Below are 27,203 nucleotides of genomic sequence, written 5' to 3'. Positions count from 1 at the left end.
GGGCAAGGTTTATGCAAGCAAACCCAGGACCATCGAACAACTGAAAGCAAACATCGAGCGTGAAATTGTTTCCATCGACAATGACATGTTGCAGAGGACATTCTCAAATATGGAGCATCGCGTTTCCTTGTGCGCGGACGTTGGGGGAGGACATTTTCAGCACCTTTTGTAATGTGGACTTGTTTTCCACTAAATACAGGTATGTTCAGTTCTTACAGCTCGCCTTTACGTTCACGCGTTCGCGAGTAATTCGCATTTTTAAAGTTGTACTCCCGAGTGGGACACCCTGTATAAGTCCCTGGAAAGTGGTGTCTCATTTGAGTGAGAATCACCCACCGCGTAATGGAATTCCCCAAAAATGACCCATCCAGGAGAGCTACAATTATTAACAACATTTACTTCTATAACACATTTTCATACAAATGATGTAGCTCAAAGTGCTTTACAAGATGAAGAAGGAGAAAAGAAAAAATATAAAAATTAGGCAATACTAATTAACAAGGAATAAAGTAAGGTCTGATGGCCAGGGAGGACAGAAAAAACAAACAAAAAAAAACTCCAGATGGCTGGAGAAAAAAAAACCAAAATCTGCAGGGGTTCTGAGGCTACGAGACCACCGAGCCCCCAGTGGGCATTCTACCTGACATAAATGATTTCAGTCAGTCCTTGTGGTTTTCAGGCTTCACATGGAAGAATTAGACAATGATGGTCATGTGGACCTTCAATCCATCAATGTATGGACTGCATGGTGCCCTGGTCAGGTGGAGGTGGCACAGATCGGCACCACAGAAAACCGGAAAAAGAACAGCAGAGAAAGTAAGGGTTAGTACGGATTTTGCAGCCATGAAAAAAAAGATAATTAAATGCATATACATATGCATATAAATGCATAAAAGAAATATGTACTGTATAAGAAACTGAATTGTCTATTGAGGTTCTTGCACAGCCTGTTTTCTGTTGTGCCAATGAGCGTATATTTTTATTCTATTTCCTGAAGCCTGGCATTATATGGGGCGACCCACTTGGCTCCCCAACTATTCTTTTGTGACTCCTCTCCTCCTTATTTAGATCTTTGCAGCCTCTAGCTTGTGTTTTGAGTACCCACTTATTGATATCTATGCACCCGGACTGCTGCCTATTTAGTTTTCATTTGGCATTTGCTGGTTTCCACATTTTACCCAATGCTACCCAGATAGGCTTCATTTTTTGCCTCCTTTTCTATTAGAATAAGACGTAGAATTTGGAAAAATAAATGATAGAGCTAATTACTTAATAAACACCTGGGACTTGTGTTTGTGTGGTGGTGTATGAGGTTTGGGAGGCTGCAGCGCCCCCTACTGTCCATGCCACGTAAACCATTATATTTCAAAAAGAGTAAAAAATTAAAAACATAATTATAGCGGTCTCCACACTACAACTTTACAATTTGTTCCTTCATATTGTTTCTTTAAAAAGGAATTGAAATAGCTGTGTACATTTCCCACCACACACTGGAAACGTATTTAAGTTTATAAACTAATCGGGAAATGGGAGAAAGTGCGATTGACGTACCTAACACACGTTTCTCAGATTCCCCATCCACATCCCAGAGACATAAACTACCTGCAGTTGAGTGCGTAGACAAGTTCTGTGCCAAGTCCGGGATTGGTTTCCACTTTGTGACCAATGCACCTGTACCAGGAGACTCTGTCACTGCACAGTGAACTCCCGTTTTCTGTATGTGAAAGTCATAATTATTTTGTGGTAACGCTCCTTTGGTGCACATGTAGTCTTTTCGGCTTTAATATTAAAGAGCTTGGGAGACACGCAGACCTCCAGTGCCCAAATAAATGTGGTTCACCTACAGCAAGCTGAACATTTCCATTTAGCCCACACACTCTTGTTTCCAGTATGAAAAAAATACCACCTAACAGTGAGCACCACCATCGATGAAACTTTTGAAAGCAGTGCTCCTCAACTAAACATTGAAGTGAGGATGTCAAAACATTGTGTGCATATGGGCTGAAGTTGTGAGTATTTACTGTAACAATCTCCTCATTTGTCAGCGTACATTTCTCAGTCACTGTTGTTCTTTCATTCTGTATCATGGACTATGTGTGGCATGGCAATGAGCCATACTATTAGCCAGCTTTCTATTCAGGCTCGGCTCTCACTGTTCTTCATCACTGAAGCACCTCCTGCGTTAAGCTTGATGCTCAGGAGATGTCTTCACTGGAGTTTGTTTTCATGCCAGCATGGTCTGTAGCACTACCAGCAGCACTGGTCAGTTTGCTCAGGCACTTGTTTGTCTTTTTCGTACAGTACTTGGCGCTCAGCAGATGGCACTGCTGTCCTTTTTCTTTCTGCCATGGCATCCCCTTGTGCATTTTGTCATAAGAAAAACACAAACCCCAATAAGTTTATTGGAGGTTACCACTACCTATAAGCAATGTTCCCTCTAAGGAGTAGCATATAGTGAGCAAAAAACATTGTTTATGAGTGACATTTTGTTTAAGCCAAAAATTTATGAGCACCAACTCCGACGGTCGGAGTGAGCGATCGTGCGATAAGAACGAGCAACGCCGTCGGAATGAGCGATCGTGCGGGAAGTATGAGCGACGCTCTGAATTCGTGTGAGCGATCACTCACGCGCTTAGCTTAGAGGGAACATTGCCTATAAGTCCTGTGCCAAATCATAAGCTTTCAATTAAGACCAATATCAAGGTTCTAGCCCCAGTGATTCATGAGTAATCACATAACAGACAGACACAACCTTAGCCTTTTATACAGTATATATACTTGTTACTTGCTTTATATATATACATACTACCTGTCTAAGTTGGGCTAAAATCTAAGTAATCAATATGGACCTCAGTATTAATGTTTACAGTGTCCCATACAATGCAAATGTCTCTGTCATATGCCATTGGGTATGAGATTAATAAAAGCAGTATTAATGTTTGAGATGCACCATCAGTTGGAATAACAAATGCAATGAATTTTATTACTAAAATGTTTGTGATACACCGTCTGTTGGAATGGTAGATAGAATGCATATGTCACTGTTATATGCCATTTGGTATGGGAGTCATAAAAGCAGTGCTAATGTTTGTGATGTGCCATCTGTTGGAATGAGAAATGCCATGTATTTTATTACTAAACATGCTCGTGATGCATCAACTGTTGGAATGAAAAAATGCAGTACATATGTCTGTTATATGCCATTTGGTATGAGATTCATAAAAGCAGTGTTAATGTTTGTGATGCCCAATCAGAATTGAAAATGCAACGCATAGTCTCTCTTATATGCCATTTGGTATGGGAGTCGTAAAAGCAGTGTTAATGTTTGTGATGGGACATCTGTTGGAATGACAAATGCAATGCATTTTATTACTAAATCTGTTAGAATGGTAGATAGAATGCATATGTCATTGTTATATGCCATTTGGTATGGGATACATAAAAGCAGTGTTAATGTTTTGTGTTGTTTTGGGAATGGCGTCACTTTGGGTTCCTAACCAGATCTACGTCATGAGACGCTACCTTTTGCCACTGTAATGGGACTCCTGCAGAGCAGAGATGCTGGTCTTGGATAATCATTATTTGTTGTCTAGTAAAGAACTTTTGGTAAAATAATGAAATGGGTTGATGGCTACTAAATATGTCTAGTTATTTAGGAATAAGAATCGCAGATTGGTGTTAACATCTGTTTATCTGAAAGGCACTGACTCCAGGTGACCTCAAACTGGAAAATCCTCTTATAAAATGGATGACTGTTGCTATAAAAGAAATATAATAGAGGGTGTCTGTTGAATTATATTCCAAATAACTCATTCAAACCTTTGATTTCCAAAGAGCATTGACACCCTTTTACACATGGCCTCTCATGACAGATTTTCTGGAGTACCCTGCACCTTAAAATAAAGCCAATCGTGGCTCTACTAAGCTGGGCAGGGAAATATTTAAGCAATGAAGACCATTCACTCTGATGGACTGGCATCCCATGCAGGGCTGGTTCCTGCTTTGCTCCTAATGCTGCTGGGGTAGGCTTGAGTTCTCTGTGAGCCTTCATTGGATTAAGTGGGTTTGAGACTTGTTACTTTAGATATTTATCACTTTTTATTAGATTTGCTAAATGATACAGTATTTTTCTATTTTAAGTTGTAGGGTAAATTAAGATGAACGAATTTAAAAAGATAAAACAGCAGCAGTGCAAGATGTGGACATTTTCAAGGACGTGAATATTTTCAAAGGTGCCTCACTTCCCTTCACTTCATTGAACCTAATAAACCATTTGCCATTGTCACTGAGAGGTAAGAGGAATTAGTTAATAAGCGCTGTAGGCTTCTTCTGGCCCACAGTGGCTCCTTCCGTTTAGCCAGTGACCCCCAGAGCTTCGTTAAATCCCACTTGGCTTTCTTTTTGTTGTGAGTTTGTTTGAGGCTTTTTCAACCCTCGCTATGAAAAGGTTCAGGGGTGTGTAGGACATAACTAATCTGCTTTTTTTTTTCTCTGTGAGTTATAATTATAGCTGTGGCCAATTTGAGGGCCATTAGCCTCTTTTAATGCAGAGGGTCAGCTAAAGATTTTGTGAGAAAACTGGGAACGTTATTAGAACAATGCCTTCTTTTTACAAATTCTACTGTGTCCTGTAAAATGGTGATGCCTGGGAAGAGAAGGAGTAAGAAAGTTGTTGGTCTGTGACCCAGACCAGGAGAATGTCTGCCATGGGGCATTTACCTCACAGATTCTTAAAGTGCAGCCCACCTCCACCCCAACACAAATACACACTTTTATAAGTAAATACAAGAAGGAAGAAAGTCATTATAGATTATATATACACACACACACATATATATATATATATATATATATATATATATATATATATATATATATATATATATATATATATATATATATACACAGTAATCCCTTGCTATATTGCGCTTTGCCTTTCGCGGCTTCACTCCATCGCGGATTTTATATGTAAGCATATTTAAATATATATCGCAGATTTTTTGCTGGTTCGCGGATTTCTGCGGACAATGGGTCTTTTAATTTCTGGTACATGCTTCCTCAGTTGGTTTGCCCAGTTGATTTCATACAAAGGACGCTATTGGCAGATGGCTGAGAAGCTAGATTTCTTACTCTTCTCTCTCTCTTGCGCTGACTTTCTCTGATCCTGACGTAGGGTGATTGAGCAGGGGGGCTGTTCGCACACCTAGACGATACGGACGCTCGTCTAAAAATGCTGAAAGATTATCTTCACGTTGCTACCTTCTGTGAAGCTGCTTCGTGAAGCGACATGCTGCACGGTGCTTCGCATACTTAAAAGCTCGAAGGGCACGTATTGATTTTTGATTGAAAAACAAACTCTGTCTCTCTCTCTCTCTGCTCCTGACGGAGGGGGTGTGAGCTGCCGCCTTCAACAGCTTTGTGCCGCGGTGCTTCGCATACTTAAAAGCCAAACAGCCCTATTGATTTGTTTGCTTTTCTCTATCTATGTGACATTCTGTGCTCCTGACACGCACTCCTTTGAAGAGGAAGATATGTTTGCATTCTTTTAATTGTGAGACTGAACTGTCATCTCTGTCTTGTCATGGAGCACAGTTTAAACTTTTGAAAAAGAGACAAATGTTTGTTTGCAGTGTTTGAATAACGTTCCTGTCTCTCTACAACCTCCTGTGTTTCTGCGCAAATCTGTGACCCAAGTATGACAATATAAAAATAACCATATAAACATATAGTTTCTACTTCGCGGATTTTCTTATTTCGCGGGTGGCTCTGGAACGCAACCCCCGCGATGGAGGAGGGATTACTGTATATATATATATATATACAGTATATACATAAATATATATACTAGGGGTCTCTGCCCCCTGCTCGCTTTGCTCACCCACCCCTGGGTTTGGTTTACTAGGTATACAATTTAAAAGATTGTTATTTTCATGGGAATTGTTACATATGCATTATTTTCACTTTTACTTTAAAACTTTTGTAAAAACAATACTGTACTTGTCCTTTATTTCCGGCCCCGGGCGTGGTTAAATCTCTTTCTTGCAGGATGTATAACGCTGCTCACATTGTGAAGGGGGGGGGGGCGGCTGAACGCACGGTAAGAAGAAGTGGTCGGATCATCTGCTGGCTTGTTGCTGCTGCTGCTGCTGGCGAGCTGTGTATACTGCTTGTCACGCTGCGCATCGATCATTTAAAAGGCTGTACAGCAGCTGTCCTTTTGCCACTTGTCTCTGCCGTTTGTGTTGTGAATGGGGTTGTCTGAATGCATGCTAAGGTTAGATGTCTGTGAACTTGTTTTAAATGTTGTCTCACTGCCTTGTCTAGCGTTACGTTAAAGTGTCTCTCGTGGGACGTCAAATTGTCTTCGGAGAAGATCACCTCTCGTCTCTCTAGTCTCCCTTCCAAGATTTTTTTTATAATAGATATATATAAGATATACAGTCATATGAAAAAGTTTGGGAACCCCTCTCAGCCTGCATAATAATTGACTCTCCTTTCAACAAAAAAGATAACAGTGGTATGTCTTTCATTTCCTAGGAACATCGGAGTACTGTGGTGTTTTCTGAACAAAGATTTTTAGTGATACAGTATTTAGTTGTATGAAATTAAATCAAATGTGAAAAACTGGCTGTGCACAAATGTGGGTCCCCTTGTCATTGTGCTGATTTGAATGCCTGTCACTGCTCAATGCTGATTACTTACAACACCAAGTTGGTTGGATGAGCTCATTAAGCCTTGAACTTCATAGACAGGTGTGTCCCATCATGAGATATAAAGGGATTTAAGGTGGTCAATTACAAGTTGGGCTTCCTTCTCTTTGACTCTCCTCTGAAGAGTGACAGCATGGGATCCTCAAAGCAACTCTCCAAAGATCTGAAAACAAAGATTGTTGAGTCTCCTGGTTTAGGGGAAGGCTGCAAAAAGCCATCTCAGAGGTTTAAACTGTCAGTTTCAACTGTAAGGAATGGAATCAGGAAATGGAAGGCCACAGGCACAGTTGCTGTTAAACCCAGCAGGTCTGGCAGGCCAAGAAACATACAGGAGCGGCATATAGGCAGGATTGTGAGAATGGTGACAGACAACCCACAGATCACCTCCAAAGACCTGCAAGAACATCTTGCTGCAGATGGTGTATCTGTACATCGTTCTGCAATTCAGCACAATTTGCACAAAGAACATCTGTATGGCAGGGTGATGAGAAAGAAGCTCTTTCTGCACTCACATCACAAACAGAGTCGCTTGTTGTATGCCAATGCTCATTTAGACAAGCCAGAATAATTTTGGAACAAAGTGCTTTGGACTTATGAGGCAAAAATGGAGTTATTTGGTCATAACAAAAAACGCTTTGCATGGCGGAAGAAGAACACCACATTCCAAGAAAAACACCTGCTACCTCCTGTCAAATTTGGTGGAGGTTCCTTCATGCTGTGGGGCTGTGTGGCTAGTTCAGGGACTTGGGCCCTTGTTAAAGTCGAGGGTCAGATGAATTCAAATCAATATCAACAAATTCTTCAGGATAATGTTCATGTATCAGTCACAAAGTTGAAGTTACGCAGGGGTTGGATATTCCAACAACACAATGACCCAAAACACATTTGGAAATCATTCATGCAGAGAGAGAAGTACAATGTTCTGGAATGGCCATCACAGTCCCCTGACTTGAATATCATTGAAAATCTATGGGATGATTTGAAGCAGGCTGTCCATCAAATTTAACTGAACTGGAGAGATTTTGTATGAAGAATGGTCAGCAATACCTCCATCCAGAATCCAGACACTTATCAATGGCTATAGGAGGACAGCATCTAGAGGCTGTTATATTTGAAAAAGGAGGCTCAACTAAGTATTGATGTCATATCTCTGTTGGGGTGCCCAAATTTTATGCACCTAATTTTGTTGTGATGCATATTGCATATTTTCTGTTGATCCAATAAACTTAATGTCACTGCTGAAATACTACTGTGTCCATAAGGCATGTCAGATATTCAAAGGAAGTTGCTACTTTGAAAGCTCAGCCAATGAGAAACAAAAATCCAAAGAATTAAGAGGGGTTCCCAAACTTTTTCATATGACTGTATATATATATATATATATATATATATATATATATATATATATATATATATATATGTGTATATATATATATATACATTAGGATATTTTGGATAGTGAAGTTATATATATATATCCAAAATATCCAAACAGAATCATACTGTGGTTATGTTACATAGACAAAATAAAGTACTGAACAGACATCCAATAAGGGCAGCTGAGCTCCTCCCTTATCCTCCCAAGAAGCTCCGCCTCTTCTGGTCAGACCCTATAAAAGCAGAAGCCCTCGGAAGGTGGCGGGTCAGTTTGGAAATAGTCAGCTCAATGACCTTACCTTTCTATTCAGATAAATTGGATCAGAAGGCCCCCAAACCAGCTCTTAAAGTCTAAAGATATTTCTTAATAAGGGTGGCACCACTCCCTTGCAGTATAGGAGGGCAGGGTTCGCGTCCTGGGACCTCCCTGTGTGGAGTTTGCAAGTTATCTCCGTCTCTGGTTTCCCCTCCTAGTCCAAAGACGTGCCAGTTAGGTGAAACAAAATTAGTGTGGCTGTGTGAGTGTGTGGTCACCCTGCGATGGCCTGGTGGTCACCCAGGGTTTGTTCCTGCCTTGAGCTCTGTGCTAGATGGGATAGGCTCCAGCACCCTTCCGCAATCGCAAAAATGACCCGACTACTAAATATATTTATTTCAAGAAAAATCCCAGTTTGTCCTAAAGGCATTATTTTGAATCAAAGTGGACAGAAAGTAATAAAATGTTATACTGATAAAAAACGTTTTGCTTTTTCAAATGTGATGGCGCATGACTTCAAGTAAATCTGTTTTAGGCTATTGGATTTAACTCAAACAACTTCTGCAATACCAACTACTGTTTTTCTGCTCATTTGGATTTTAATGAAGTAAAGACGTTTTATATTTTTTTCTGTAATTAGAAAGAACAGCAGAAGAGCTGCACAAAGCCCCATCCATATGCATAAGATCGACTTTAGCTTGCAGCAGCAAACTTTTCCAAAAGTGACTTTCATTTTCACTAATAGGTCAGAGAAACAGAGAGAGACGGAGAGAGAAAGGCAGAACAGGTGAGCAGGAGAAGAAAAGAGGATTATCTCGCTGATCCACCTGTCCCCATCATCAGACCCCCTCATCCTCGCTCGGATTTAGTGCACAAAGTCTCCCAGTCATTTGCCCTCATTATCCCTGCAGGTGTCATCAATCACAACTGTCACTGTTATCTTTATTTGGATTGGCTTTACGTTCTCCCTGAAGGGAAATCCCGTATCAGCTCTAACCCACGCATCCTCGCCAGCAGAACCTCAGGGAGTGACAAAGGGACACGGCTCTGGTTTCATTTATTTTATCGTTAAGAAAACAGAGAGCAGAAGTGCAAACAGGCTGGGTGTACCTGATGAAATCCATGAAATGTTTAGCCAGGGAATGTTAGCATTATTAAGAATATCCGCATAATCAACACAACGAGGTGCGTGGAAAAAACAGCAATGTGTTTTAACCTTTAGCCAAAGTCAGGGTAGGATAACACAAATACACCAACTCATGTGAACTGTAATCGCGCACTGGCACTGGTGGGAGAATTCAAACAACCACGGAGAATCCTAATCATGGAGTTTGTGTAATTTTATTCCTGTCCTTTACATTGACCTGACTTGTACTTTCAGTCTTTTTGTTATTCTCCTGAGCACCATGTCAAACGTGATGTGTGACTTACTAAAGCATTACAGTTTACCAGAGGTGGACTTCATTAAAGTTCCAGACACATCTCAAGGACAATTAAAGCAAACAGGATGGACCAGAGCACAGATTGGGGTGCTTCAGAAAGGTGTGAATATCTTTATGAATGAGAGAGTGCCGTTTTGGATTTTCACCAAATTTGCAAACTTTCTGAAAGCCTGTTTTCACTTTGACATTATTTGAATAATCTACATGAGATCAGGCCATTCATACAGATCACCAGTCCTATTCATTTAATTCCTCTAAAATAACATCAAGTCGAGTTTTGAAAGTCCCTAAAGTCCTGAGGCCTCATGTATAAACGGTGCGTATGCACAAAAATGTTACGTGCGAACGTTTCAACACTCAAATCGTGATGTATAAAACCTAAACTTGGCGTAAAGCCACGCACATTTCCACGGTAGCTCATACCCTGTTGTACGCAATTTCTCCACTCGGTTTTCCAGACTGGCGGCACCCAGCTTCAAAGCAGTGCTACTGTTCCTGTGTGGTCACCCTTTCTTTCTTAGATTCACATTCCTGACGCGGCTTTATAAATACACTGAAACTAACTGCATATTGTTTATTAGTGTAATGCATCTGATTGTAATTAACCTGCAGCAATATAATGGTCCAGGGAATAGCCATAGTATTACAAATACCATAACTGCTTTAGCATTGTTACTCTCAATGCACCTTCTTTTTCTTCTTTTAGCTGCTCCCGTTAAGGGTTGCCACAGCGGATCATCTTTTTCCATATTACTCTCACTGCACCACTCAGAGTATTTATATCACAGTATCTGAGTGGGGAATCACAGCAGCAGCTGATCGGAAAGAGAATTATCGGGTTACAGCATGAAGCAGATGCTACCTCAGCCATGGCAAAACGCTTTAGAGACTTTCCTGTACGGACCTCTCGGTTCAGAAACAGTTTCATCCCAAGAGCTCTAAACGCACTCAGTCAGTCCATCAAGTGCTCCTTGTAGAACTGTTTGTACTTATAAATACAATTACCTCACTGTAAACTTGCACAACAGTTATAATATTGCACAACCTGCGCCACTTTATAAAGCGCGTATTTACATATGATGACGGTATCATTTTTAAGATGAAATGCAGCAAAATATGTTGATTATATTATACAGATAAAACTTTAACTTAATTTAAATAATCTGTATTGTTAATAATCAAACATGTGAGGACACGGTGCCGCAGCGCTGGCTCGTTTACGGATTATTCTATACCTCGTGCTTTAATCTTGCTGGGCTGGCGCGACACTGGTAGGATAGATAGATAGAATAATTAAACACGTACTATGAAGACATTTCTATGTTCCTTAAACGTTTTGAAGAATCGTCGTTCTAAGCTTACAGATGGCTTAACGTCTATTACAGAGCTGATTGTGTGGCGATTGGGTATTTGGAGAAAGAAAAGTAAGGACAAGAATTGGAGGTTAGTAGGTTAGAAAGAGACAGTACTGCTGTGATAAATTATTTCATTGAAGATCGCGCATGGCGCAGCAAGCATCTTGGGTGAGACATGAACAATCACTGAGCCAATGTGTTCCCATGTTTAATAACATGCTTTCATTCCTATCATTATGAAAAAAGATATCACATATATATCTCAGTATTTTAATTATTCAGAGAGCTGTAATATCACGAATGTAATGGATTCTGTGTCCTGTCGGAGAAAGAGAAAGCACGTAGTGATTCACACACATAGAGCACATACTGTAGAAGATTAAATACAGAACAAAGCATTTAACGCGCTACTTTAGTTACAATGGGATTTGAGAAACTAGTAAATTAAACAATTTTAAGATGAAGTTTATGATGTTCTACTTTAATGGCAAAATAAACTACATGATTAAAGTGGAAATTTCGAGATTAAAGTTGACATTTCGTGCTTTTTTCCCACTGTGTGCCTATTTTTTTTCTATGTACCCTAATAAGCTTTCATATGACACTCAGACGGTGGGCTACGACTCGCCTTTTCACGGCGACTTTGATATCTGACAACTTCTTTTTTATTTCGGGCACTGTGTGACTTTGTGAACTTGAGTTTTCGAGTTTCTCCGACACTCTGTCACTCAATCAGATTCCTTTTGTTTATACCACTGTTTAAACCAACAAATAGTACGTTTTTCTTTACCTCCACTTGGTATTCACTGAAATTCTTCTATTTCCCCCGTGCTTTTGCCATTGTCTTTTCACAGAAGGCTGAGCTTAAGGGACTATTTATATTGATTTCCATATTCAAAGAGGCGTAATTCTGGGAGGAGTTGGGGCGGGACAGCAGACGCTTGCACGTGCGTTACTTTTCACGCCGATCGGGATTTATGTAGCGGAAGAACGTGGAAGTTGGCGAACGCACGGATTCCTGCATCTGGATTTTTTTGTGCGTAAGTACATTTCCGATTTTGTGCTTACGTCATGTTATAGTGTGAATTCTACACACGGCATTGTGCATGAGGCCCCTGCCGTCTACCACACTACTTGGTCTCCTATTCAAAGTGTCTGTGATTCTCTGTGTAAAGAAAAATTTTGTAATGTGTGTGTGTAATTTACCCTTAACAGGTTGCCAACGGTGTCTCCGTGTTCTTGATGAATTCACTTTAAAGTTACAGACTCAATCCACTGGACTAATTAAAATGGACGGTCGAGTCGCAGGACGCACATTCACTAAGAAGAGCCCATGGAGTCATGGGAAAAGAAACAGAACGGAACTTTGTGAAAGCCGCTAAATCTAACTGATGATATCCAGGGGGTCGGAGCCTGTCCTGAAGGTAAAAGGTGCTCATTGATAAAAGGAACGCATTGCCCACACGTACGTGTGCAGCCTTCCTTTAGCAAGTTTGTTGAACTGCAGTAGCTTACAGAAACTGAAAAACATTTTTAATGCAATTTTGAATAACTTAATGCTTTAAAAATCTAAAACCGCATTAACTATACAAGAACTGGTGAAGTAAGGCATTTTTTTAAATTAATGTCTTGGGCAAATGCATTAGGCGGTTGTAATACAGAAACTGGTCATCCCTATGTCCTGCGTTTATTTAATTTTCTGCAAATGTGACTTATTACAACTCCTGTTTTTTTTTAACTTAAAATTTATTATTTTGTTTTCAAGTGCAGCACAGCTTAGAATCGGATAAAGAGTGGCATTATTGGTCACATGCCATCCATAAGATTTAAGCCAGATGTTATCTCAGAATGTCAGATGCTACTGCCTCAGGCATCTCACACCTCCAGTCCAAGTCCCAGCTGCCCATTTTACCAATAATAAGACCAGTCTGAAAGAAAGGTCCCTACTAGTACTTTTGGGGTGATCACCTTCATCGACACTTTTATTAGAAGGTGACTGTGCCCTCTCACATATTCATTATACTGCCAGGATGCGGTATATCTGTTCGCAATAAATCACCCAGTTGTCTTTCCTTTTCACAAAGAATCCCACTTGCTAATTCCCTTCATAATTTAAACACTTCAGTCAGGTCTCCTATTAATCTTTTTAAACTGTAAAGGCTCAGCTCTTGTAATCTTTCCTCAACACTCATCCCCTGTAGCCCTGGAATCAGCCTTGTTGCTCTTCTCTGGACCTTTTCTAGTGCTGTTATGTCCTATTTGTAGCCTGGAGACCCAAAACTGCACCCAGGACTCCAGATGAGGCCTCACCAGTGTGTTATAAAGCTTGAGCAGAACCTCCTGTGACTTGAACTCCACACAATATATATAACCTGACATTCTGTTAGCTTTCTTAATGGCTTCTGAACACTGTTTGCCACTTGATCGTGTCCAGTGCAGTACAACTTGTAAATTCTGTATATTCATACCTAACATTTTTACTTTCTACAGGTCATACTTTACATTTACTTACATTAAATTTCATCTGTCATAAATCTGCACAAGCCTGTCTGCTCACCAAGTCCACTTGAAACGATTCAACGGATTTGAGATTATTTGCTAATGAACCGAGCTTGGTAAACTCTGCAGACTTATCCAGCTTGTTACTTATATTCCTTTCCAAATCATTTATAAATATTAAAAATAGCAGCGGCCCTAGCACTGACCACTGCTGGACACCACTCTTAATGTTGGCAAATTTCACGTAAGATTCCACACACCATCATCCTCTGCTTCCCGTATCAGAGCCAATTTTACACCCATCCACACACCACACCCTAAACTCCCACTTCTTTCAGTTTGATGCCCAACCTCTCATGTGGCACTTTATCAAATGCTATATGATAGTCAACATAAATAATACAAGAAGATTCACTCGAAAGAGGCCCTGAATATTCTGTAATAACTCTCTCTAGAATGAAGCAATTTGAACGAAACAACGTGCAATGTGCTCCTCGGTATATGGAGTTTCGAACAAGCCGGGATGCCCCTGTGTCAGAGTGATGTGGTAGGCGCCGGACATCCGCCGCGATGTTTAACCTCCGTTTGCAAATTCTGGGTGCCTACCGCCTGTACCCCTTCACTCAGTCACTCGACTTCTCATCAGGATGGTGGTGTACAGTGTTGAGCAGCATGCCTTCATGGTGTAAACCTATTGGGTCACCAATTCGTTTAAGCAATGTCAGAATCAACTGGATGATCGTGAGTTAACGGAAGGTGACTTCCAGCAAGATGGAGCAACATGTCACACATCGGGAAGGAGCAGGGCAGAAACTGAGTCCTTCTTTGGACTCAACAGGGTCATTTCAAAGGGGCTTTGGCCACCACGGCTGATAGATCTGACACCACCAGACTTCTCCCTTTAGGGTCTGCTCAAAGGAAAAGTCTATCGGAACAAGCCTCGCACTGTGGAAGATTGGAAGGAAAACTTCCGACGTGAAATTTCTGCTATTCCCCCCCGCCCGAGATGCTTGCCGATACGTTCAGGAACATGGAGCACAGAATTGAAGTGTGTCTGGCAGAAAACGGAAACCATTTCCAGCATCGCAAGTAATGCAATCGATTACACGTACGTCAAGGTCTATAGTGCATTGTATTGGTTCAGATTACTTCAACCTAATGCGAGTTACAACAGAATATTTGGGGCCTCTTTCGAGTGAATCTCCCTGTATCATGTGCTCCACTTTGATCATATGCTTTGGTTGCTTCTTCATAGAATTCCAGCATGAAGGACCACTCTCTTCTGAACCCATGCTGACTGCTCAGCATTAATTATGGATTATTGAATGTAGATGAATGGTCAAAAATAGCAAATGTATCCATTTAAAATGAAATCTACAACACAGTAAGGTATACAGAAAGTGAAAGGGTCTGAATCCTTTCTGAATAGACCGTGTGACGCACCTGTTGCCTGTATGTGACTTTAGTATGGTTGCATTCTAAAAAATGGTGGTATGCACAAAGTAGCACCATATTTTGACTAATCGCTCAAGCAACTTTAAGAAAAATAAAATCTCCTATGGAAATCAATTTTGGCTTTGAATTTTATGCAGTGTAAAAGATATCCCAGCCACAGACATATATGACAACGCAATGTCCACCACACACACGTTTATTTATACAAATATTATATTTACAGTTATTTACAGTTCAGTCCTTGGTTCCTTCGGCCGCCTCCACTCCTGTCCCGCAAGCTCCATCTTTCTTCCACCCGACTCCGGCTCCCTGATTGGAGTGAGGCGGCCCCTTTTATCTCGTCCCGGATGTGCTGCAGGTGCCTGTACACACTCCCCAGTGTGGCGGAAGTGCTGCCTTTGTCACCCAAAGCACTCTGGGTATAAGCCATCCCTGGTCTGTCAGCACTTCCTGGTGTCCCGGAAGTGCTGTCCCCTAGGGAGTAAGGACCGCAGTAAAGGTCAACAGTAAAGGGTGCATGACTTCCCTTTCAATAAGGCGGCATTCAGGTAAATGGGAGAGTCACACCAAGAGTCTGAAAATAATGGTGGCACCAGATGATTGGATGAAATTATAGAGCTACACATAGTAAGAGTCAGATGACGTGATTTTTCAGTGAGGTAATGGTAGTAGAAAAGTATAAAAGCAAATGACTTGTTTTATTGATTGCTCACTCCATGGACCCAAAACATTTGTGCAGATCTAGGTGCAAATAGAGAATTGTTTTGGTTCGAATCCAGTAAACACCAGAAGTGACTCTACTCCGTTGGACCCTTGAGCAAGGCCATTAATCTGGAATTGCTCGATCCTAGGTATGACATTAATCTGCTTCCAGTCCTGCAAGCAGGTCCACCAACTTATAGGGAAAACTTGGGGGTTGGTGGCAGGATTGGCACTCTAGCCACCATAAAAAAACCTCACACTGTTCCATTGTGGTGATGAGATGTCACCCGCTGCACATGGGTCCCAGTCCAAGGCGCTCATTGTGTGGTGGGTGCAGCAATGTGCTATCAGTGCATGATCCCCACCCCTCTCTCTCTCTCTCTCTCTCTGCATTCTCATCTGGTCTCCGTGAATGACTTCTTTGAAAATGGAGAACGTTTTTTTCCGTAATATCACTCATTCACTATTTAGCTCGGTGATGACAACAAGGTGTCCATGGCATAGCCGTTGCAGGAGTTACAATGCACAGGACATCACATTCCCAGGTAAGCTCCTGTCCACAAGATGCTGGTCATGTGTACAGATAATGGATTACAGGTCAGTGAAAGGGTCTCTTTATGTAATTACTTTTGTCATACACCATGTTAAAGAGTTTAAGGATTAAGCTTTAAATACTGTTCTGCCCGTCCGTATACAGAAAGGCATTGTCTGAAGGAACTTTCACCCAGGAGAACATTTCAGAGCAGGAAATTAGAAATCTTAGACTATGAAGCAGAGCAAAAGCAAAGACTGAAAATTCTTCTGCAGCACAGATTTTGGGAGACCTGGGGGAAATATGTGAACTTGTAAGGAAGACGAAAATGAATAAAAAAATAGGAAAAGCGAATAAAATGCATTTCTTTTCTAATAGTAGGTAAGCAGCCAGTCAATTCCAGATGTTACGCTCTTAAAGCACGCCATGACATAGCTTGATTGTAATGCGGACAGCAATTCACTCGCTTGATCTCAGTCTAAGTATAGCTCAGTGGTCACAAGTTTATGGAGAGAAGCCTCCGTGAGTCAGGATGTTAATGATGCCCTTCTCCCTGGCATCACTGCTGGGGCGCATACAAATGGGTTCACAGCAAATGAGACGCAGAGGTGAGCATGAAGTTATTTGTGCTTGAGCCTCAAGCTATTTTAAGAGCCCATGCACTTTGTGAACAGCTAGTCGTAGCACGTTGGCTTCGACAATTTAAAAACAGGTATTAAAGAGAGAGAATTCATTCATGTTAATCCCACGCTGACAGCTGCTTATCTTGGTGTTGTGTACTGCACATGGTCCTGTGCTGCAGTGAAAGGTAAGAGAAAATGTTGCTATAAATTTCATTTGATTCATTGGTATCTTTGCAGAGTTGCACAATTCTAACTCCAACGCTCCCAAGTCCTAAATATTCTGCCACGAATGCTCTAAATGGGACGTATGGAGGCTAACATACAGTGCCGACCCATAGCGTCCAGTCAGTATTTTTACACTTTGACGGTCTCCTTCGTTGTCCAGAAAGCATGCCCCTTCAATATCGCCAACAGTGCCCCTTTATGCATATACCGCGGACATTAAGGAGCATGCATCCCTTCAATACTACCAAAACAGTGTCCCTTTGTGCATATACCAAGTACAAGAGGTGTTTAGCACACGTTTACTTTCATTAGTGGCACCTAATCAGTATAATTAGGCCGGAGTTATACTTCACGCGACGCAACACATGCTGCAGCGGACGCTCCTGCTACGTAAGCGTTGAAGTGTTTATACTTGCGCATGTACTTTACGTAAATCTGGAGGAATCAGCCAGGTGGCAGTATGAGATATTATCACAGTGAGAACATGTTCGGCTTCTCTGTATTGTGAATTGCCTAGAACACCCATTAAATTCTGATGACACCTTACCACAATATCTCTGAAAAGGATGTTTATTGATTAAATCCAGGGATGTGTCCATTCCAGCAAGCATTGGGCACGAGTGAGAAACAATCCCTGGACGATGCCTAGGCTCATCGCAAGGTGAATACAAGCACACACATACACTGGCGTCATTTTAGCGGCACCAAATCCCCAAATCTGCATATCTTTGGAAGGAAACTGGAGCACAGTGTGGAAACCCAGCAGGAAAACATGTAAACTCCAGGCAGGGAATATCAGCGACGTGACTCCCTGCAAAACAGCAGCGCTAACACTCCGCCACTGTGTCACCCCATGTGTGTAATTATTAACAGTATTCATTATTTAAACGAAATTACCGATTTATCTGTAAAATGTAATATACATACATATCATGAAAGTGATATCAAGTATAAATCTAAGGATTCTAAATGTGCAGAGAGTTGGAATATCATACATTTAATGTGCTCAGTGTGGCGATCCGCTGCTGTCAGGAGCAGAGGAAGCCCTAGAAAAAAAAAAAGAGCACAGAAGACGGTATGTGAGAATTTTAAAACGTATCGTGTCATTACGATCGAGAATATGCGACACTTGAATATAAAAGCACCACGAATACATCTGTATGTCGGCATTTTGCTTCACCACATCGAACCATTTATCAAATATCGAAGCGCGCACACCGATCTCTTAGGTTCCGCAAAGCGGTTTTCTGTCACATGTAGATAGTAAACAGAGACTCTGACGTCACATTCCAACTTTTAGCACACTGCGCCCCCCGACTTTTTGCTGGTACTGCAACTCCCGCACGCGTTGCGTTAATTTCTGAGGACCTGCTCAGAGGACTCATCAAATGAACGCTCAGAACGCGTGGCGTCCATGATGCGGGCGCATACGCGTTCTGAGTGTGAAGTATAAATGAGCCCTTAGAGATTGATGACTCGGGGGGAGGGCCCCCCTTAGGTTTACTTTGATTAGACCAATGTCTCCTAATGGATTGATTAACATAGCACAGGACCAGGTAAGAATTTAGTCAAAATGAAAAATGTTAAATGAAAAACTGAGAAGACAAGGGGTTTAGCAACCTAAAAAAAAAAAATCGTTGGGCAAAATTCATAGTCAAAAAACAAAAACAGAGACTCAAAAGCCGAGAATTCTTTATACACACTCTTGAAGCAAAATGAAAATAAGGATCTGTCCTCAATCCAGGATGGCACAAATATTTAGATGACGTGTATTATGCTGTCATGTATCTGTGCACACGTGGAGGCCGCACCCTAACAAACAGGCGATCGTATCACGACTACAGGCAGAACAAAATAGTGATGTGGGTATCTGAAAATCAAAATGAACCTTCAGACACCTCCATGTTTACCTGTATTCTTTTCTGCTGCTGTGCACTAGTTAAATAAGTCCTACTTATACCTCTCGTTCACATCATAGCAGATGTGGTGTGCTGCATATTTTCCACACAAAGACACATCAAAACACGCCATCATACTTATTTATTGGGTTTTCTCCATATAAAAGCTCAATACACAAAAATGTGCCCCTGCCAGCCCCTCTCTTGTTACCTAAGAACTGCCTTATCCTAAATGAGGATATGCAAGGTTCCAGTAATCATTTTTCCCCATTTGAAATCTTTATTTTAATAGATAGATAGATAGATAGATAGATAGATAGATAGATAGATAGATAGATAGATAGATAGATAGATAGATAGATAGATAGATACTTTATTAATCCCATAATGCTAAATGACATGCAAACGTATGCAAAATTATTGCACAAAAACAGTTCCAGACAGGAACAAAATTTCTATTTGTGTGAATGGCAAACATTTTGATGGAAGTGAAAAGCATTTAATTACAAGAAATGTGAAATAAGAGTTTCACTGTGAACTCAATTTTGTGTTTCTAGTTATTTTTGTTATCTTTGAGTTATTTCTTTTCATGTATTTTGTGATTGTGGATATTACAGATATTCTGTTAATATGTAGCGTGTATTGATGATTTTTGATTATGTTTCTTGTTTTTTGTGGGTGGAGCCACTAGGAGGTGGGGCCAACAGGATGTCACTTTTGAGGGACCTCCCCCTGCCTTTACATTTCAGACCGATGAGTAGACTCTCAAAGGTCCATTGTGGTGTGTGGAACATTTTCTTGATTATTGGATTGGATTTCTCCTGGCTTAAAACATGAAGGATTCATATATTTTTGATAGTAGCTAAGATGCAAGTCGAGATGTAGTTTACTTGAACATTGCTGCTTTAAAATAACATTCTAAATGCTTTCAGTCCTAAATTAATTTTAAAAATGAAAACGCTTCTTATAGGAAAAGGGACATTCATGGCTTATTATAGGATACCACCTATATGAGAATATTCATGACGCCTGTGCATTTTATTACTCTCAGGGATAATAGAATTCTTATCCAGAATGCCTAGCACAGCTGCAATGTATTTAATGCTGGTCCAGATTCTACATATGGAATGGCAGACTCCTCTACCTAAACTCCCAGGACTTTACATGGTCAATATTTACAGGAATAAATATCTTTATGCTGTGGAAAATATTAGCAATCTACATAGACATTCACATGCAAGATGAAAAGAAATTACAGAAACATTTGGGAATTTTATGGATATGTAAGTGTTACAATAACCAGAGCCTAAGGTATAGTGTCGGTAGTAAAGTTTAATGGTTACATTTCTGCTAGACAGGACAGATGTGCTGCATGTGATTATCATTCGATGGTGGAGAACGAGACTGGGCCCATTTCACCAGGTCTGTTTTAGTAGTAGGGCCTTGCTTTTTTAAGGCAGACCTGCCTTCGTAAAAATAATGGTGCCAGAGTGATTCTTCAGAGCGATGCTATAGAGCAGGGGTGTCCAAATCTGGTGCTTGTGGGCCACAGTGGTTGCAGGTTTTCATTCCAACCCTTTTCCTAATCAGTGACCAGTTTTCACTGCTAATTAACTCCTTTTCCATTCATTTTAATAGTCCTGTTTTTAAGGATTCAGTCCTCTGAATTGATTCGTTTCTTCATTAACTGGCAGCCAAACAGAAATGAGGCGTGAAACGAGACAACAGATGACCAGCTAAATTGGGGCTTCAAACTCCGACCAATTTCACTCCAACCAGTTCCTTAATGAGAAGCCGATTCTTGCTGTTAATTAAACTCGCTATTGTTGCTGCTTTCATTCTGTCACAGCAGACTGTTGATTTTCTGTTTTTTCTAAGACCACCGTCAAGACGTTTTGGTAACTTGAGCAGTACAACATGACCGAGACCTTCACCTTTCTTTATTTTCAGGTTAGCTGGTCATGTGGTGGCTTGTTCCTGCCTGTCACCCAGTGTTGGCTGGGATTGGCTCCAGCAGAACCCCCATGACCCTGTGTTTGGATTCAGCAGGTTGGAAAATGGATGGATGTATTATATAATAATAAACCACAGTGTTATAACAACAGATTGATACAACAGAACAAGCTGTACCGTTTACAGTCTTGCATTTTCTACTATCCACTGTAATGACCTAACGCCAAAACTGCACCTTTGACCGATGTGCTTCAAAACAGTCTTTAGTGCAGGGGTCCCCAGCTCCGGTCCTGGAGGGCCGCAGTGGCTGCAGGTTTTCATTCTAACCTTTTTCCTAATCAGTGACCAGTTTTCACTGATAATTAACTCCTTTTCCCTTCATTTTAATAGCCCTGTTTTTAAGGGTTCAGTCCTCTGAATTGATTTGTTTCTTCATTAAATGGCAACCAAACAAAATGAGATGGAAACGAGCCAACAGATGACCAGCTAACCTGGAATGTCAAACTCTAGCTAGTTTCACTCCAACCGGTTTCTTAAAGAGAAGCCAGTTCTTGCTGTTAATTAAACTCGCTATTGTTGCTGCTTTCATTCTGCCACAGTAGACTGTTGATTTTCTGTTTTTTCTAAGACCACTGTCAAGGCGTTTTGGTGACTTGAGCAGACCAACATGACTAAGACCTTCACCTTTCTTTATTTTCAGGTTAGCTGGTCATGTGGCGGCTTGTTCCTGCCTGTCACCCAGTGTTGGCTGGGATTGGCTCCAGCAGACACCCCGTGACCCTGTGTTTGGATTCAGCAGATTGAAAAATGGATGGATGTATTATATAATAATAAACCACAGTGTTATAACAACAGATTGATACAACAGAACAAGCTCTACCGTTTACAGTCTTGCATTTTCTACTATCCACTGTAATGACCTAATGCCAAAACTGCACCTTTGAGCGATGTGCTTCAAAACAGTCATTAGTGCGGGGGTCCCCAACTCCGGTCCTGGAGGGCCGCAGTGCCTGCAGGTTTTCATTCTAACCCTTTTCTTAAATGGTGACCTGTTTTTGCTGCTAATGAACTGTTGGACGAAGCAGAGTTTTTCTTAAACTTATTGCTACTCATTGCGGGTCTTGTTCAGAAAGTGGACGCCATCTCCTTCTTGTTGCTGTTTGTTTTAGACTGACCTACCCTTACTACAAACCCTGAACTTAAGGTTCATGGGGGTAAGGCCAGGTACACCAGGGTCCCTAATCTTATAAATTTAGAGCATGTGCCTAATCTTAAAAACAAGTGGCAAAGTGACGTCCGCTTTCTGAACAAGAGCCCTCATTCCACTAACTGTCCTCTTGATCCTCGATCCAGTAATTTAATGGCCTTGTATCTGCTAGCTGGCTGCCGTGTTTCTCTGGCAGTTCACTTTCTGCTTCCGACTTTGTAGGCATCATAAAACTTTTGCAAAAAGTGGCCCTAGGAAGTCAGGTGCCCCTGGCGCTCTCCTCATTATTAGATCCCTGCAGGCATTTCCCCGGCCTTCCTCCGAGCAGGGACCCCATCTAATGAGATGTCACACAGCCATAACAACTTCCCCTCTAGGCAATCGTGTTCCAGTGTAGCTGCAGAGGGCAAATTTAAGCTGACAGCTCAGTGAGTGGCCATTACACATTTGTTCAAGTTGGGTAAAGAGTCTCGTAATAAATATTGCAATTTTGCAGTGCACTTCAAGACTTGGAGAGTTTCTCTCTGAAAAGAGGCATTGTCGGTGGAGCTGTTTGCCACGCTGCTGCCACACTTTATCGCAAAAATATCAAAATTTCTGGGGCTTTGTCGGTGCCGAGTTCAAGAACCCGGCTGTCACACCAATGATTGAAGAAGGGTGCTGTGGAAATAAAGCTATGGATTTGAAGGGCGTGAATAAGCAGGAGGCTTTTCACATGAAATGGTGTTGTTGTATTTTTATTAAAAGGCGGCTCGGCTGGTAGTACCTGCAGCCAATTAGCCTCTTTAAGTAGCCATCAATCAGCTTAATGAAGTCTTTACTGCCTTCCATAAAAGGAACATTTTTCCACTCTGGCCGAGATCGTTACCTTTTTTTGAAACTGCTCATTATTTAAACAACTGGTGCAAATGTTAAAGAACAGCCAAACCTGATATTACCAGCTGGGGGGCACTGGGGTTTGTAGGGGGGCACTCTGCTTCTGCAAATAGACTAATCAACCTAAAAGAAAAATTTACACACTGGGTTTCTGCAAAGATGTGCATGCACATGGCAGGGGTGTCCGACTCTGGGTCTGGAGGGCCGCAGTGGCTGCAGGTTTTCATTCTAACCCTTTTCCTAATCAGTGATTAGTTTTCACTGCTAATTAGCTCCTTTTCCCTTCATTTTAATGGCCCTGTTTTTAAGGATTCAGTCCTCTGAATTGATTCGTTTCTTCATTAAATGACAGCCAAACAGAAATGAGACGTGAAACGAGCCAACAGATGACCAGCTACATTGGGTCTTCAAACTCCGACCAGTTTCACTCCAACCAGGTTCTTAATGAAAAGCCGATTCTTACTGTTAATTAAGCCCGTTATTTCATTCCACGGCTTGTTGCTGCTCTCATTTCCAAAACTGTTGATTTTTCTGTTTTTTCTAAGAACACCGTCAAAATGTTTAGGTGACCTGAAGGATCAACTTTACTGAGACCTTCACCTTTCTTTATTTTCAGATATTGTGTGATGGGCTCAGGTGAGATGGTCTCTTGTTTTGTGTCTCATTATTGTTTGGCTGCTAATTGAGGATAAAGAAACAACTAAAGGGGGTCTGAGTCACGTTAATTAAAACAAAGGCAAAAGAAGTTAATTAGCAGCAAAAACTGGTCACTAATGAAGAAGATGGTTAGAATGAAAACCTGCAGCCACTGTGGCCCTCCAGGACAGGAGTTTGACATCTGTGTGTTAGGAGCATAAATCATTTTTATTGGAGTTCTGTTTTCCCCTTATTTTCGTTTTCTTACCATTATTTTATAATTTATTCTTAACCCATTGTTGGATCTTGGTTTGCCTCTTTGCCTTTACCCCTTACCCCTTGGTGTCATTATTGGAGTTTTGTTTTCCCATTATTTTCATTTTTTGCCATTTTTTTTTATTTATCCTTAACCCATTGCTGGATCTTGGTTTTTTATTTTGTCTTGGTTTGCCTCTTTGCCGTTACCACTTATGTCACTTCCAGTCATTTTGGGTTCTCAGGTGTGGCCTTGATTGGATCTACAATTAGGACGCCTACTGCCACAGTTCTCTTACTAACGGCGTCCTTTGTGCTTCTTTTCTGATTCGCCTTGATTTAGGATTGTTTTATGTTAGCAAAGAGCAGCAAGGACATTTTTGGGTAGGACCGGGAGTTAAGATGTAGTCCAAATGCAGAAAAGGGGTTAAAGCTATCTGCTGTTTATCCAGATCCGGATTGATTGATCTGTTCTGAGCCCCTTCTAATAATAATAATAACAATACATTTTATTTAATAGGCGCCTTTCTTAACACTCAAGGTCACTTTACAATAAAATTAAACAACATTAGTACAATAAAAACAAGAGAACCCATCCATCCATTATCCAACCCGCTATATCCTAACTACAGGATCACGGGGGTCTGCTGGAGCTAATCCCAGCCAACACAGGGTGCAACGCAGGAAACCAACCCCGTGCAGGGTGCCAGTCCACTACAGCACTCATTAAGTTTACTGTATTTTGAAATACCATTTTGAAATAGCTGAACAATATTTATTTATTTATTTTTATGCATTGATCAATTGACTGATTGGCTGTATTTGTCCCGTGAGTCTGGATCTTCGTTTTATGTTTCTGCTGCTGTATGCATTTGAATTTCCCCATGGGATTAATAACATTTACTAATCTAATCTATTCTAATCTAATTTTATCTAATCTAATCTAATATAATATAGTCTATAAATTGGATTCCTGACTAAATTTAACTTTGCTTGCTCCAAATAAGTATAACCCCGGGCAGGGCGCCAGTCCACCGCAGGGCACGCACACACACCCACACACCAAGGACAATTTAGAATTGCCAATCCACCTAACCTGCATGTCTTTGGACTGTGGGAGGAAACCCACGCAGACACGGGGAGAACATGCAAACTCCACACAGGGAGGACCCGGGAAGCAAACCTGGGTCTCCTAACTGCGAGGCAGCAGCGCTACCACTGCGCCACCCAAAACAAGAGAATGATAAATCAAAAAAGCAATAATTAGCAAACAAACATAGATAATAGGCACTAACAGTGCAAAATTCACAATTGGTATGCCAATTTTTGAGGGTACAGTAATCCCTCCTCCATCGCGGGGGTTGCGTTCCAGAGCCACCCGCGAAATAAGAAAATCCGCGAAGTAGAAACCATATGTTTATATGGTTATTTTTATATATTTTAAGCCCTTATAAACTCTCCCACACTATTACAAACATTTCACGCACAATTATACAGCATAAACCCTTTGTATTCTCTTAGATATTAGGTAAGATTCGTTGAAATTATGTATGTAAACACAGTAAAACCTAAATATTATTTTAAAGATATCGAGCGTCTCCGATATCACATATGTTACAGCCATTACGACAGACAGGCCACCAGCAATAAATACGTACAACGCAAGAAAAATTGTATACAGTAAAATGTGTGTACAGTGACACTAAACTATGTACATGTAATAAGTATTGTACGTAGATAATTAATTATGGTTACTCACCAACAATGACACGACGAGTTGTCCGATAACGATGAGTTTAATTTTACTGCACAACAAAGGAGAGCGTTACAGCTCTTCTAAAGGAGCCTCTTCAGACGACCGTGTAGCACCGCCGTTGTTCTTCTTCCAGCAGTCTTCAATCCAAATCCCTAAAGCAGGTTCCATCCAGACTACTGCCTTATCACGTCCACTTGCAACTCATTTTGCGCCCTGGTTAAAAGACACTGCGACCGTAGATCTTATATGCTTTTCCTCCTTTTTAAATAAAAAGAATCGTGGACTCATCGTGTAGCTGTTTCCTTCCTTCAACATATCCAAAACTTTTACCTTTTCTGCAATCATTTGCATCTTCTGTTGGCGCTTGTGCATGTTAATGTTGAATGAGTGAAATTAGACTTCCTGGTTAATGCAACACTCCGTCGCTGAGCCAATCAGCAACACACAGGAACTTAACAGCGTGCTCTGATTGGGTAGCTTCTCAGCCATCCGCCAATAGCGTCCCTTGTTTCAATTCAAATGGGCAAATCAACTGAGGAAGCACACGTACTGTAGACCGCAGACATCCGCGAAGCAGTGAAAAATCCGCGATATATATTCACATATGCTTACATTTAAAATCCGCGATGGAGTGAAGCTGCGAAAGACGAAGCGCGATATAGCGAGGGATCACTGTAGTTTTAAACTGTGTTATTGAATCGAGCTGACGTATATGAGAAGGAAGAGAATTCCTGAGTTGTGGAGCACTATGAGAGGATACTTGAGCTCCCCTTGAACAGAGTTTGATGTGCGGTACAGAAAGTTGAGCTGCAGATGAGGATCTAAGGGAGCGAGAGGGAGTGTAAGTCTGGAAGAGATCAGCGAGGTACAGTAGAGAGGAACAAGACTGTGGAGAGCCTTATACAGTATGTTTAGAGCGGTATTTAGTATTGTATTCAGTAGTTAACAGGGAGCTGGTGAAGTTGAGAGAGAAGAGGTGTAATATGTTCAGTGGATTTAGAACAGCAGGTTATTATCCTAGCAGCAGAATTTTGAATAAGTTGTAAGCGATGGATACGTTTTTGTGGAATGCCAGATAGAATAGCATTACAATAATCTGTACTGTACGTGAGGTGACTCGGGCATTAACCAATACTTCAGTACTGTGTTGCGTAAGAACAGGACAAAGTCTAGAAGTGTTTCGGAGATGGAAGAAGGCAGTCCGAGTAATGTTACTTACAGTATATGGGAGGAAAAAGAGAGAGTACTGTCTAGAATGATACCCATGCTCTTAAATTGGGAAGAGATGTTTGTGTTAATATTGTTAATTAAAAGAGAAGAATGGTTAACCGTAGCAAATGTAGATTTAGAGCCAATGAGGAGCACCTCAGTTTTATTGCTGTTTAGTTGGAGAAAATTGAGAGTCATCCATGTGTTTATGTCTTGGAGACGTGCCATATGAGTATC

The sequence above is a fragment of the Erpetoichthys calabaricus genome, chromosome 18 (assembly GCF_900747795.2).
Source record: "Erpetoichthys calabaricus chromosome 18, fErpCal1.3, whole genome shotgun sequence".
Taxonomy (NCBI): Eukaryota; Metazoa; Chordata; class Cladistia; order Polypteriformes; family Polypteridae; genus Erpetoichthys; species Erpetoichthys calabaricus.
The sequence above is the reverse complement of the archived record's forward strand: the minus strand, read 5'-3'. Positions refer to the sequence as shown.